General features: G+C 40.4%; 1 protein-coding gene across 1 annotated transcript in view; it reads left to right on the top strand.

The window, feature by feature from the left end:
* CUNH8orf34 (chromosome unknown C8orf34 homolog) overlaps window positions 1-14,751 on the top strand; it is a 211,051-nt gene that overhangs the window by 54,969 nt on the left and 141,331 nt on the right. The gene's annotated exons all lie outside the window — the stretch shown is intronic.

The raw sequence follows: 14,751 nt of genomic DNA, 5'->3' as shown, positions 1-14,751 counted from the left end.
GAGTGCTTGTTCAAGTCCCAACTGTTTTGCTTCCAACTCAGCTTCCTGCTCATGTGCCTCAGAAGGCAGTAAATGATGTAACCACTCGGGTTCCTGGCACCCATGTAGGAGACGCAGAGTTGCTGCTTTCTGCCTTTGGCCTGCCAGTGATGGTCATTTTTTTTGGAGTGAACCAGCAAATGGAAAATCTCTCTTCTCTCTGTTATTCTGTCTTTCACATCCTTAAAATCAAAGCACACTAACTTAAACGTGGCTGCAAATGTTTTATCTGTACTTTACAACCACATTAATTCTTTAGTTAATACCCAAATTGAAACCTTTTTTTTTCCCCACCCATTCAAACTTGACACCTGGATGTGATCCGTTTGGGACTGCTTTCATCCATTCCCCAGGCCAGGTCCAGTTCTGAAATATGCATCAAATTAAATTGTCTTTTCCATATTTATTTAAACCACCACTGTCGATATGTTTGCTCTGAACAGGTGTGCTCAATTCTTCTATTGAGGATGGAAGAGTGTCACATCTGTTGAACGTATGAAATGCCACTCCTTTCCGTAACTCTCTTCACTGACGTTGCACTCTGTAATGCAATGACCAGACTGTGGGCTTGAGCAGAGGATTCTTTGAATGGCCTGGCTCCAGCTCGCAGGCTGTTCCATCCTTATGGCTATGTGGCAGCTCTAGAGAATGCCAAGGTATCCAGGGCTTCTGTGAGCATACAGTCTTCTCAAATGAATTGCCAACTTCATGTCTGTCTCCAGTCTTCTCCTCAGGTCTCAGGTAAAATAGGATATCCTCGGGGAGGCTCTTTTGTTAACCCTGTGTGATACATTTCACCACCATTTTCTCAAGTGTATTACTCACACATTTTCCCCAGAGACCTTGGGAAAATGTATATTGTCTTATTTATTATTTTAGTATTTTTTTAGTATCTGCTCCAATTAAGCATGTAGGCACCATAGACCCTGGATCATGGAGATTTTGCTTATTCTGAAATGAGAGACTCTTGTAAGTATGCAGCATGATGGTGAAAGATGTTTCAAGGAACCTGTTATTGTGACAGATGAAATTGCAGATTGGAACCAGTTTGCAGACAGTTTTGAATGCTATAATAGAAGGAATGTATTTTGGCAAGTAACTACACAGCTACGGAAGGCTTTTTAGTAGCCTGTTGACATAATTTATTCAGTTATTCATTGTTTCTTTTAGCAAATGGGCCAGGAGCCATATTTTTGATCTTGCGAAACAGGGAATTCTAAGACATGTTTCCTGACCTCGTGTACGCCGGAGACAGCTGCATTGGCAAAACACGCGATTTAACCGAGTGTTGTACAGATTTCTGCTTGTGATGTTATTCATGCTTATCATAAATAACACTTATCATGTCTAACTACTTGGGGCATATTGTGAATAATCAAAGTTATTTATTTTATCAGCAGCTTTCCAGTTCAGGCTTAGCATGTAGGTTCTGGCCTATGTTTGCAGACTTTAGTTTCAATGTCAGCTAGGTTTCTAGAGCTGTGGTAATGCTCTGGTTTGCTTTATTCTTCTAATAGTGCTGGAGCTCTCACTCAGCATCTGCTGCTACAATATGCAAAAACTAAAATTCTTTCCTGGAACAACTTACATAAATGGACGAGACAGATATTCTTTTGACATGTGATGGAAGAATCGGGTGAATGGATGAATCTGATTTGTGGAGAGAGGGTTTGTCTGGCCTGGGAATTTGCTGCCGCCACTTGTGGGACATTAGACCCACCTCTGGTCCCTCGCTTGCTTTCAAAGGCTGACAAGCCTAAGGCTTTGGTAGTGTTGCTACTGCCAGATCAAACTGCCCACATCTACTCGGTTGTAGAACAAGAAGTGAGATGCTGCTCGGTTTCTGTAGATATTTCATAGTTCTTTGTTAGGGGTGATTTTTTGTTTTATGGTTTAATTGAGTTCTATTTGTCTATATCCATTGTTGGTTCCCAGTAGTCCACTTCTTTGTCTCTCAGGTTATATGAGGTATTAGAAAATGCCCTGGAAGCTCCTCAGATTGTCATTCCTCCTAGCCTAGTTATTCTTTCTGATTTCAGAGACCTTTCATTGCTCTTGTTGAATAATTCCAGTTAGTTAAATGCATTGAGAAGGGAAGGATGAGGGAATACATCTAAACCCTCTGTTTCAGAAAGTGAAACAACTTTGTTGTTATTTTCTTTTCAATTTGCAGCATTCCTATAATACATTTACATTTTGTTTTAAATTCATTTGCTTGTGGCTCATTAATAATGTATGAAGTGATGCCTCTCACAATTGTGTGAAGTTGCCAGCTGTGTTCTTCAGTTAGTTGTTCTGCTTCATTCTGTCTCTGCTTCCAGAATCTCCAAGGACAGTGGAATACACATTTTCCCAGTGTATCAACTGTGGTTATATTCTATTTCCTTTTCCTCTAATTTTGTTTCTATTTGCTTCATTCCACATATTAACTTCTGATCATTTTTAATTTTGTTTTCAGCTGTGTTTATCTTGAGATTAATCCTGTAGCTTGAGCTTTTAGTTTCTGTTATTTGTTTTTTTTTTAATTACACTTAGAATTTTTTTGTTAAAATTTTAGTACTGCCTCTTCTCTCCTTGAACTCAGTCTGGCACCTTTCATGTAGTAGCTCTAGGAGAGCAACAAAGGAGAGGTTGGGTATCTAGGAAGATGGAAGAAAGTAAGAAAACCAAGAGACTACAATGCAGTTTAGGCTTACTAATGTGAGTTCTAGTCACCTGTCATTATTGCCAGGACATCCTTTCTTTTTAACTGTATAAATTTTACTTTTGATGATTTTTACATATTTGATTAGAGTGTGAATGGTCAATGGCTAGAGGAAAGTAGCTGAGACCATTGTTTGACATTGTCTTTTTTCCTTCCTGTATCTGGGGGAGGGGAGAAATAAGGGGAGAGATAAGGGGACCATCCAGGGTCCCCGGATATGGGGCATGACCAGAGGATCCTGCTCAAGTGTTTCAACAGTTCTGTATTGCTCCTGATCTTGCTGCTCCAATCATGATGAAATCTCTCCAAAATCCACTGGCTGTCATAGTCCACCTTAGACTGGTATTCACTGCCAACTCTTTGCTGGGGTAATTGATCGATTTATTCTGTCCTCCATCCTCTGTTATGGTACCAGGTATCCTCTGCAGACTCCAATGTACTGCCTTATCCTCTATGTGCACCTGGATATGCTGTCCACTGCTCCATCTAAGCCACTGAGGAGGCCCAGCTCTTACACATGCATTCAATGGTCAGACCATGAAACCTGCAATTTCCTCCATGGTTGGAGTTCTGGGTTCAGTGGTTCAGTTGGGGGGATTCCCAAAGAAACTTCATCTGAGGTGATCCCAGATCTGATTCTTGTGTGTGCATGCTAGTACAGCGTCCGGCACAACTGGTCACCAAATCGCAATTGGTGCGTCCGTTATCTCCAGCCCTGTCTTCTACACAAACTAATGGATATTGCAGTCCAACTTGATCCTGCCCACCGCACTCGGCTCCCACTCAAACCAGTGGGAGTTGTAGTCTAGTTAGAGAGACCTGCAATAACCCCTACCAGGCTCACCTCCTGCCCTGGTTCCCGTGCTTGCCAGTATGTACAGCTGACTGATCCTCTCTGTCCCACATCCCATTCAGCTCTTATACATATCAATGGGCATTAAAGCCTAGTTCAACTCAACCAGCATCACTATCCAACCCACACATGTGCTGGCATTTGCCACTCTCTGTCTAGCCAAATCTGCCCCTAGTCCTGGTTCTCATGCTCACCAGTTGGAGTGGCAACCCAAGAAGGAGGTGTCCACTGTTTCCCTACTGGGCCCATTCCCATTCCTGGATCTTGCACTCTCCAGGTGGTACTACAGTTTAGCCTGACAGAGTTTTCCTCTTGTGCCAGCATCTGCTAACTGATGTGGCGGAAAATCCCAACCAACCCTCATCCCCCTGTGGCTTATGCATGTACCAGTGTGTACAGTCTGCCCAGCCTAGCTTGTCCCCAATCCAGCTTACATGCAGTCCAACAGGTTTTCTAGCCCTGCCCAGCCTGGTCTGTCCCCAGTCACAGCTCTCATATTCACTAGTGGAAACAGTGGCCTAGCAGGGGAGCTCCCTAAAGATAGCCCCTCAACCAGGTTCACCTACGCTCCCCTGGGTCTCACATGTGTTGGTTGGGTGCTGTGGCCCAGTCTGGTATGCCTTGCAATACTTTGGCATTTGCTAGTGGGTGCTGTAGGCTGGCCCAGCCTGAGATACCCCCAATTCCAGTTCACACTGGTGGGAACTGAAGTCTAGGTAGCTCAGCCAATCCCCAGTCCCAGTCCTAATGTGAACTGGCTGGTATTTCAGACCAACCTAGCACCCCATTCTGGCTCTCATATTTGCCAGTGGCTGATATGAACTGGCCCATCCTGGTTTGCTCCAGATCTAAACCAAAGGTAAGCCTGTGAGTACCATTCCTTGGCCTGGTCTGGGCTTCTACCTTTCTTGTTCTTATGCTCACCTGCAGCAACTGTGTCCCAACAGAGGAGTTGCCAAGCTCCTCCATCAGAATATCTCTGAAAGTCAGATCTCATGCACACCAACGGGTCTGTCAGCCAACCCCGCTTAGTCCATCACCTGTCCTAGCTGAAACAGTGGCCCTTTCCTGACTGGACCTCACCCATTTGGTTCTTACTGTTGGGTGCTATAGCCCAGCCAAGCAGGGTCCATGCCCAGACACTGCTCACACGTGGCTCAGCAGGGACAGACCTAGTCCAGCCCATCCTATTCCCATCCTAGTTCTCATGAGTGCCAATGGGTGCTGCTGTTTAGCCTAGTCTTGCATGGCCCAGAACCAGTCCACACCTGGGCCGAGGGAGCTGCATCCATATCTAGACCAGACCTCAGCCCCTACTCTGGCCCCTGCTCTCACCAGTGGGATCCACAATCCAGCCAGTGCATCCCCTTGCTTCCCCAACCAGACCTGATCCCAGCCACAGATCTCACGTGTGCCAGTGGTTGCTCTGACCCAGCTTGGCATAGCCCTTCCCTTTTCTTGGCCTTTACTTTTGGATGCTGTAGCCTGGCCTATCCCAGCCAGCCCTCAAGCCCAGCTTTTGTTGGAAGGTGCTGTAACCTGGCCCTGCTTAGTCTGCTCTCATCCCTGGCTTTTGCAAACCAGTAGATGTGGCAGCTTAGCCAGGTATGACCTATGCTCCATCCTGGTTTCTGCACTTGCCAGTGGACTATGGTTTGCTTGGCCCTGCCAGGTTTGCCCCCTTCAGAAACCAACCTACATACTTGCTGAGGGATGGAGATAACCTGTCTAGCCTGCCCAAAACCGAGGTTTGGACCATGTGTTTACCAGTGGTAGCTATGACTCACTAAGGGAGTTTCCCTGATTCCCTGCTTGGGCCACTGCCAGACCCAGATCTCACGCATGCCAGCAGGTGCTTGGCCTTTACCTAACATGGCCTGTCCCATCTGTCCCTGCCTTTGTATGAGTTGGTGCGGCCCAGCCATCCCCCCCACCACACTGTTTTAGGGTGCTCATGTGGGTGCTTCAGCCTGGGCCTGCCCTGCTTGTTCTCTGTGAACATTGGTGAGTTCCATGGTCATGCCTAGTTCAGCCCATCACCAGCCAAACTCTCAAGCTAACCAGCAGGACTTGTAGTTCCATAGGGTTGGGCTCACATATCCCCACAGAATCTAACCCTGGACCTGTTTCTCTTGCATGCTGGTTGGTGTCATGGCCCAGTCTAGTGTGACCCATACCCTGATCTGACACTTACTGTCAGGTACTGGGATCCAGCTTTTCTTGACAGGCCCCCAGCCATAGCTTCCATGTGCACTGGTGTGTGGTGTTCAGCCATGTTTCTTACTAACAAGCCCAAGCCAGGACTCTTGTGTGGGCTGGTGCATCAGTCTGACCCATAAATATTTTCAGGTCTCTCCCCTCCAAACCACCATGTCTCAGTCCACTCACTTACCTTCAAGTACAGTGGCTCTATCGCTGGGTGTCCCTCAGGATTCATTCCCACCTACATGTGCTGTGACCTTATCCATGGATGTCCCTTAAGACTCCAGAGCTCACTGCCAGGGAGCCAGTAAGCGGATCCCAGTGCCGGTTGGTGCTCTGGCTGCCCACCCGCCCAGAACCCTCCCCATGCCTAGCAGTGGTGGTTGGGATGCTAGGATCCCCAGCAGGAAGCCTTGGCCTGCACGGGTACCCCCACCCAAAGCCACATGGCTAGGGGATCCAAACACCCATGCCACTGCTCAGACCTACCTCAACTTTGCCCCCAGGACATCCTTTGATGAGGCAGCTGCTTTCTGCACAGCATGTTGTTCTGCTTTGTGAATTTTGCATGAATGACATTACAGTGGTTAGTAGCTAAGTTGTATCAACTGCCTGGAGCGCTGAGAGTTGGAGAGTGCTGATTTGAACAATCACTCATTTTTGGTGTATCACTATTCCCCAATAACCCATTGAAAGCAGCCTTAATGACATTGATCAATTTGTAAATGTCCTGAAAAAAAAAGATTGGAACACATGAGTCAGTAGAAACTGCTTTCCTCACATCTCTGGATAATATGAACTCCAAGTGATTCACTTTCTAAGTTTGGCATAGTTAACAACACCAGGACAATCTGGTGGGACTATACAGAATGGACCACAGACAGATTCACCCACAGACTCTGGCAACCAGCAGAGTGCGAGCTGGGAACCTGCGCCATCTTACTGACTATAACATGGCTTTCATCACAAACACTGTGTATTTATGAACATCTTGCACATTTTGCTTTTTTGTGTTGAAGATATATTGAAAGATTTGGAATAACTCAAAGAGGCAATAAAGATGGATGTTAATTATCTATTACACTTCTAAGAACCAAAAGAGACAGGAACAATCAGTTCCATTGATTGACAAAATTTTAGCTCTATTCTGGTTGTCTTTTTCTGTCTTCTCTGACTTTGTAGAATTAGCAGTGCATTTCAGCACTTACCTTGGAACTGCTCCACACTGAAGACAACATCAGATGGATGGGAGTTGCAGTGGGGGTGAAGTTCCTCTCAGTCCCTGTTTTTTGACTGGGAAGGGTTATTGGATCCTTGAGAGTTAATACAAAGTGATACGACCTAGACAGGGAGCTTAGTAACTATAATCATATCCACCCCTTCTACATGTATACAATATAGAAAAATAGATATAGTTAATAAAATATATACACTTATGGAAACAGCCCCAAGAGAAGTCTCACAGTGCTTTGCGTCCAATTATAGTCCATCAACAACCCCTTTTACTCTCCAATGGATTTCTGAAACAACCATTGAATCTTGATTTGTCAATGGTCTTGTATCTGAGGGTAAAGTAGTATTCTATGTGATAAAATTGTGTTATGTGCTAGCCATCAGTTATGGCAAGTTTAAAACATATTCTGGCTAATTTAAATGTCATTATATAACTTGTTCTTCTGTGATGGTGGTGTGGGAAAAAGTACCAAAAAAATAGTTGAGGAAGAATTTGTATTATTCCATTTTGAGCTACTACATCAAAATACATAATACTCAGTAATTATAAATAACAAATTCATCTCTCCTAGTTCTTGAGACCAGGGAATTAATCTGTGAATATTTGGCTTTTGAGCTCTTAAACATAATTTTGTTGTGTCTTCAAAGGGTAGAAGCAGTGAAAAGTTTTGCAAAACATTTTGTGAAATCATCTTAATTCCATTAATAAAAGAATCATCATAATTTATTCACCCCTTAAACACCACTCGTCTTAATGCTATCACATGGCAATAATTTAGTTTTTATTGTTAAAAGTGTTAACTAATATAAATAGAACAGATTTCATGTATTTCATAGGTACAATTCTTGGAATATATCCATATTTCCTTCCTTCCTTTCTCTTCTTCAGTTTTTGTGGAGACTCAAACTATGGTAACGATTAATAATTCATTTCAAAAAAATAAAATATTTAGGTATGAAGCTAAAAGATTCATGTATCAAATTTCTTTGGTAAAAATGCAGAATGCAGACCTGACACAACAGCTCAATTGGCTAATTCTCAAACTTCAAGTGCCAGGATCCCCCATGGTTGCCAGTTTGTGTCTCAGCTGCTCCAGTTCCCATTCAGCTTTCTTCTTGCAACCTTGGAAATCAAAGGAGCAGCAAAGCTTTGGGACCCACAGCCATGTGCTAGACCCGAGAGAAGCTGCTTGACTGCTTTCTCTTGGCTCCGGAGAGGCTCAGCTCTAACCATTGCAGTGATCTGGGGAGTAAACCAGCAGATGCAAGATATTTTTCTCTGTATCATTTCTACACAAACCTGCCTTTGCAATAAAAAGAAGAAGGAAGGAAGGAAGGAAGGAAGGAAGGAAGGAAGGAAGGAAGGAAGGAAAAGAAAGAGAGAAAGAAAGAAAGAAAGAAAGAAAGAAAGAAAGAAAGAAAGAAAGAAAGAAAGAAAGAAAGAAAGAAAGAAAGAAGAAAGATATATTTTAAAATGCAAAATGCAGGACAAGATACTTAAGAAAGATTTAAGTAAATTGAAATACATATTGTGCTGATGATTTAGAAGACTACATCGTAAAGTATGGCAGTTATAATGAGCTGGGAAAAATCACTATGGCTTAAAGTATAAGATATGAATATAAAAAATCAAGATGTGGCAAGGTGACGATTAGACATGGAGATCAGTGCAACAAAATAGAGAAACTAGAAACAGGTACACAAAAACTGTTCTGAGCATTTTTTAAAAGAGATATATATATATCTGAGTTTGCAATAAAAATATATATATATATTTTATATATTTATATATATTTTTATATATTTTTATATATTTTATATATTTATATATATATAAGAGGAGAGACAGAGAGGAAGATCTGTCCAATGATTTACTCCTCAGGTGGCCACAACAGCCTCAGCTAAGCCAGTCTGAAGCCAGGAGCTCTTCTGGGTCTCCCACATGGCTGCAGGGTCCCAAGGGTTTGTGCTGTGCTGTCCTCCACTGCTTTCCCGGGCCACAAGCAGGGAGTTGGATGGGAAGTAGGATTAGAACTGGTGCCCATATGGGATCCCAGCATGTTCAAGATGAGGATTTTAGCTGCTAGGCCACCATGCCAGGCCCCCCAGGAACAAAAGCATGTCAATGAAAGATGATCTTTCAGTAAATAATATTGGATAAATGTTTTCATAAGCAAAAATTGAACCTTAAATACAAACCTTGAAACTTGACTCAAAATAGATTATTGCCTTTAGTCAAAAATATAAAATTAGGACAGAACTTAGTGAAAAATCTTAAGGATATAAAGGATAGTGAGGCGCTTTAATGGCCACCTACCAACATGATCAATACATGGAAAACTTGAAATGAGATCTCTTCAGAATTAAAAACTTGTTGTATCACAAAATCCTTTCAAGAGAATAAAAGTGAAACTATAAAAAGGGATGAAATAATTTAAAATCACATCTCCAACAAAGACATACTATCTCTTGTGGATAATAAACTTTGAAAACTTTGTGGAAAAAAAAACATTGAATATAAAATAGGACATAAGCTGTATAGACACTTCACTGAAGATGCAAGATGCTCAATGAGCACAGCAAGAAATGGTAAACATTCTGAGCTCTTAGAGAAGCACAGATAAACCTACAAGAAGATAGTACAGTAAGCATGGTGGAGTGCTAAAATTACCTGTGTACTGCAATTCGAATGTTAAATGCTAAAATCTGCAAATAGTATGCCAGTTCCTTTTAAAACTATCAGTGGGGTTAACATACAACCCAGCAATTACACTGCTAGACGTTCACCCCAGAGTAGGAATGCCTAAGGTTTGAGAGACTGCCCATGGACAAATGCTCAAGCATTGTTATCCATATTATTTAAAACCTGTAAAGTAATGGAGTGTCCTTCAATGGTTATTAATGGATGGTCAATATATCCTATGCAGAAATGGAAAGGAATTACGCAACAATTAGGAGGAAGCTCAAGAAAGTTAAGCTGAATGTAAAAACAAAGTCTCAAAAGCTCAATTCAAGTTTCTTTTAAAAAAATATTTTTACCCACCATGGGGGGAGGGTTGGGAGAGGGGTGAGGGGAATCCCAGTGCCTATATTGAACTGTGTCACATAATACCCATCTGATTTTCCAATTAAAAAAAATATTTTTAAGAACCATCATCATCAGCACTAATTCATATTTAGTATTCATATCATTAATTTGCCAGCTTTTTATGTGGGAAAAAGGTGTCAGTTATGGGTTATTTTCTTTATTTCACTAATCTTTATATTTTGTATATAGTGCATTTATCAATATTTATCACTGATATATGCTGTGTAGATGAGTTTTCCAGTTTTTAAAGAAGCATTTATCTTCATATGTATTTATGTTTAAAAAATAAACATATTTTAATCAACACCAATAACAGAATGATGATGAACAGGGGCTATTTTAATACATAGAATATCATGAAACCAAACATTGCTGCTCATAATAATTTATTATAATAAGCAATAAACTAATATAATGATAAAGAACATTAATTAGTTATAGAAACAAATAAAAAGCTAATGTACATGCACAAATACAGTATAAAAGATATATTGATACATTGAGGATCCATCTAACACCAGTGAGATTGGCCTACATTCAGAACTCTACTAACAACACCTGCTGGCATGGAGGTGGGAAGAATGGGACCCTTCTTCACTGTTGCTGGGAGTGTAGGCTAGTACAACCGCTATGGAAGTCAGTATGGAGAGTGCTTAGAAAACTGAAAATTGACCTGCTGTATGACCCAGCTATCCCAAATCTGGGAATATATCCAAAGGAAGTGAAATCTCCATATTAGAAAGGGATCAATATTCCTGTATTTACAGCATCACAATCTACAGTAGCACACACATGGAAACAACCCATATGCTTGTCAAATGAGGAGTGGATAAGCAAACCGCAATGCATCTACTCCATGGAATACCACTCAGCTATTAAAAAGAGTAAAATCCTACCATTTGTAACTAAAGGGTCCCAACTAGAGACCATTATTCTCAGTGAAATAAGTCAATCCCAAAATGACGAATATCATATGTTACCTCTGATATAAGACAAACTTCATGCAAAATACAAGGTTGATAGACAGGTAAGCATGCATGTATATATAGTCATCTAGAGAAATGGTATAAGGGAGACTATCACAATGAGATGTGAAGATACAGTGCAGTATGCATCTCTACTTTCAAATCAGAAATGGACTCCCAATGAAATTTAAATATGTCTTTACCATAGGAGGCTGAACTCTGCCATTCTCCATACATACAATCTTAATATATACTTAAATAGCAGAGCAATGGACTTAAAACAGTTTTTGATGAACTATATGATTGCAACAAAATAGAGGAAACCAGTGGTGGGGGGAGAAGGGTTGGAAATCCCAGAGCCTTTGGAACCATATCATAAAATAAATTAATTAATTCTAAAAATAATATATTGATGACATTAATAGTAACAGTAATAAAATTAGAACTATAATTAAATGAATAAATGTGTTATGTGCCTTATACGTATTAAAATAATAATAAATATTGCATGATCATTTAACACTTTTGGTGGGATATGTTAGTAAGAGTAAGTCAGCAAGAGAGAAGCCACTCTGTTACTGGGTAACAGGGGGTTAGTGAAAATGAGTATATTTGATGGAGGGAGGAGAGGAGGCCAGAAAAACACTGCAGATGATTTTCAAATGCTTCCCTTTGAAGCTGCTAATTTCTCCAGTTAGAGCTGTCACGATGATTCCAGGCTGCCGTGGGATTCACCACAACACACTGAGAAGCTGCTGGTTCTCCCATGTGTGCCCTCACATCTGATTCCTGTCAGCTCCAGAGGATGTTGTCCTCTGCTTCTCTCCACTTGCACAAAGAAGTCGCTCTACTCTAAATCATATGAAGGAAATTCTGGGGAACAGTTCTCAGCCCAAGGTGGAAGTGTTAGGCAATCCATCACAATAGGCTACATACTAATCAAGCATGCATCAATGCTTCAAAATCATTATTTTTTAAATCTCCAATTCAATTGTAATATAAGTAATATTATCATTCACATTCTTTTATAGGGTATTGATGGTTAAAGAGATTAAGCGTCTTGCACAGTCACACAGCTAGTCTGGAGAAAATCAGTTATTTCAAAAAAAAAGCTGGTTTCAGTGTTTGCGTGCCTTTTCTTTTATCTTCTGTCTTTCTAATGCCAATTCTGTTTACATTGATGTACTTGATGTTAGTACGCATGAATTTAATCTTCTGATGATGACAATTGCTTTTATATGAACATTTTATTTGCAACTGAAATGTTCCATGTTTAACTATCCTTTAAATGCAAAAAAAATCACATTAAAATGATACCTGCATTTCACCAATACCCAAGTTTATAGCATAAATTATCTGTAAATATTTTGTCAAAGGGCAGCAATGTTATGGCTGTTTCTGCTGTTCTTTCAGTTTGTAAATACCTATGGCCAGCATCTTCCAGGGAAATCACACATGATGACTTTTGAACTAGTGGTAAGAATTGTAGTCAGGCCTGGTCACTGACCTAGGAAACACTGTTTCCTAATGAAATTGAGCCTCTACATCTGACACTAGTCTGAGCTACGGAATGCGTTTTTTTCCATTGTATCGAAGGATCCCTATAAAGCTCCCTACAATTGGGTTGTAACTCCCGCTCGACAGTCCAGTTGCATAACTGTACTCTCTCTTACTCCAGTGTGTCAATTCCTGAGTTTTATATTTTTGTCTCTGAATCCTACTGATGGAAAAAATCAATCCATTTATTACCAGGAGTATGTTTGCAAATCTAAGGTTTTCAATCTTATGGTAAAGGGGCTTCTATGAAGTTGAATCCTAACGCCAAAGAATACATACTTGAAATATGTATGTTGTATGTAAAATCGTCTAAAACTATATATGTGCTCAGTTGAGACAACAACATAGCCTAGTGTAGACATTACACATTTTCCCTTTTCTTCTGATTGCATTTGCTTGGATGCTGACATTGTAAGCTCATTAATAGAACCTGATACAGATGCATTTAAAATTAGTTACTAGATTGATAATATCATTAAAACTTGGTAGTGATGATAAGGTTTATTTTAGTTGCATAAACTTCTTTTAAACAGGACGTAGGAGCACTTCACTTGGGCTAGCAGGTAGGGCATCTCAGCTCTGAGTGTCTGGGTCCTGTTCCAGGCTCTGCTCCAGATTCAGGCTTCCTGCTGCTGAGCACCATGGGAAGCACCAAGGAATGGTTTTAGGAGATTTCACTTCTGTCCACCTCCTTTATTTCATACTGGGTTCTGCTGTTGGCATTTGGAAAGTCAACCATTTCATGGGCTGTCTCTTTCTTCCCTTCCCTTTCGCTTCTCTGCTTCTTAGTAAACTAAATAAATAATATAAAAAGTACAGAAATTTCCACTTAAAATGTAAAAAAAAAAAAGCCAGTAGAAAATGAACACAAAAATATCAGAAGTCTTAGTATATAAAGTACTGTCTTCAAAGCCCTTTTATCTGATAATTTTATGCTGTGATAAAAGCATAAGATAAAGCATTATGTGGGAAAGGTAGCGTCTTTTTCCCCTAAATGTATTTTTCTTTCCGTTTTCTAGTATGTGTTGTAATGTACAATGATTTCAAATAGAATATAACCTATCTCTCCTTTGGAAGCAAGATATAAAATGTTTTAGTTGCATTCTACTAGCAAGTTACTTCAAGAAGTTCACAGAAAATAGAAAAGACAGTTTTACTTTCTAAATTAATTAACTAATTAATTAAATTTTGAATTTTATGATACAATTCTGTAGAATCTGGGATTGCCCTCCCCACCCTCGATTCCCACCTGCTGACTGATTTTCCCCATATTGTTAACAATAGTTGATTCAATCTACACATTTTAAAATCATCTTGTCCTCATCTAAGAACAACTTGGGATCTTATTATCTACAAGATTTGTTTAGCTTTCATGTAGGTACATCTGTGTTCCTACACTGTTAAACATATAAGTAGATATTACTGGAAACGTTATGACACTATTTTCTTAGGGGGTCAGAAGATTATGTAGTTTGGTGGAGAAGAGAAATCAATGACTGCTGTAATAGCCATTTATGGGTCCAAAAAGAGATTTTCTTCCTTCCTCCCACCTTCCTCCTTCCCCTTCTCCTTCCTCTCTCTTCCTCCCTCCATTCCCTCCTTTTTTTCCTTTCCTGCTTTTCTTTTTCTCCATCTTTTCCTCGTCTTCCTTCTTCCTCTACACAATCCCTGTTGTAAGACAGAGTTCTAGGACCTAGGAAAAAAGTAGACATCAAACTAGGCAAGTTCTGAACTGCAGAAGTGACAGACAGAAAACAGGGAAAAATATTAAATAAAATAATTCTGTAAATTGACAAAAATAAAATAAGAAAAATTTACGAAGAATGGCTGGAGTAAGCCTCATTTAGAAGTTATTATTTGAGATTGAATAATGATAAGCCAGCTAGCTGAACATCTGAGAGAACATGAGGCATAACAATTAGGCTACCGACAACAAAAAAGAGAATGAGATAGGGGATCTCCATTAACCCTTCCATTCGCTCTCCTAGTATCTGAGATGTCTGGCCTCCTCACTAGAATGTCTGTCTCTCATAGAATTTGAACCTGAAAATGACAACTGACATACTAGAATTTTGAGCTCACATTAACAGAATAAACTAACTTCTATGAC

Source organism: Ochotona curzoniae, unplaced genomic scaffold, assembly GCF_017591425.1.
Source record: "Ochotona curzoniae isolate NIBS_2020 unplaced genomic scaffold, NIBS_Ocur_1.0 contig_1071, whole genome shotgun sequence".
Classification (NCBI taxonomy): domain Eukaryota; kingdom Metazoa; phylum Chordata; class Mammalia; order Lagomorpha; family Ochotonidae; genus Ochotona; species Ochotona curzoniae.
The sequence above is the reverse complement of the archived record's forward strand: the minus strand, read 5'-3'. Positions and strand labels throughout refer to the sequence as shown.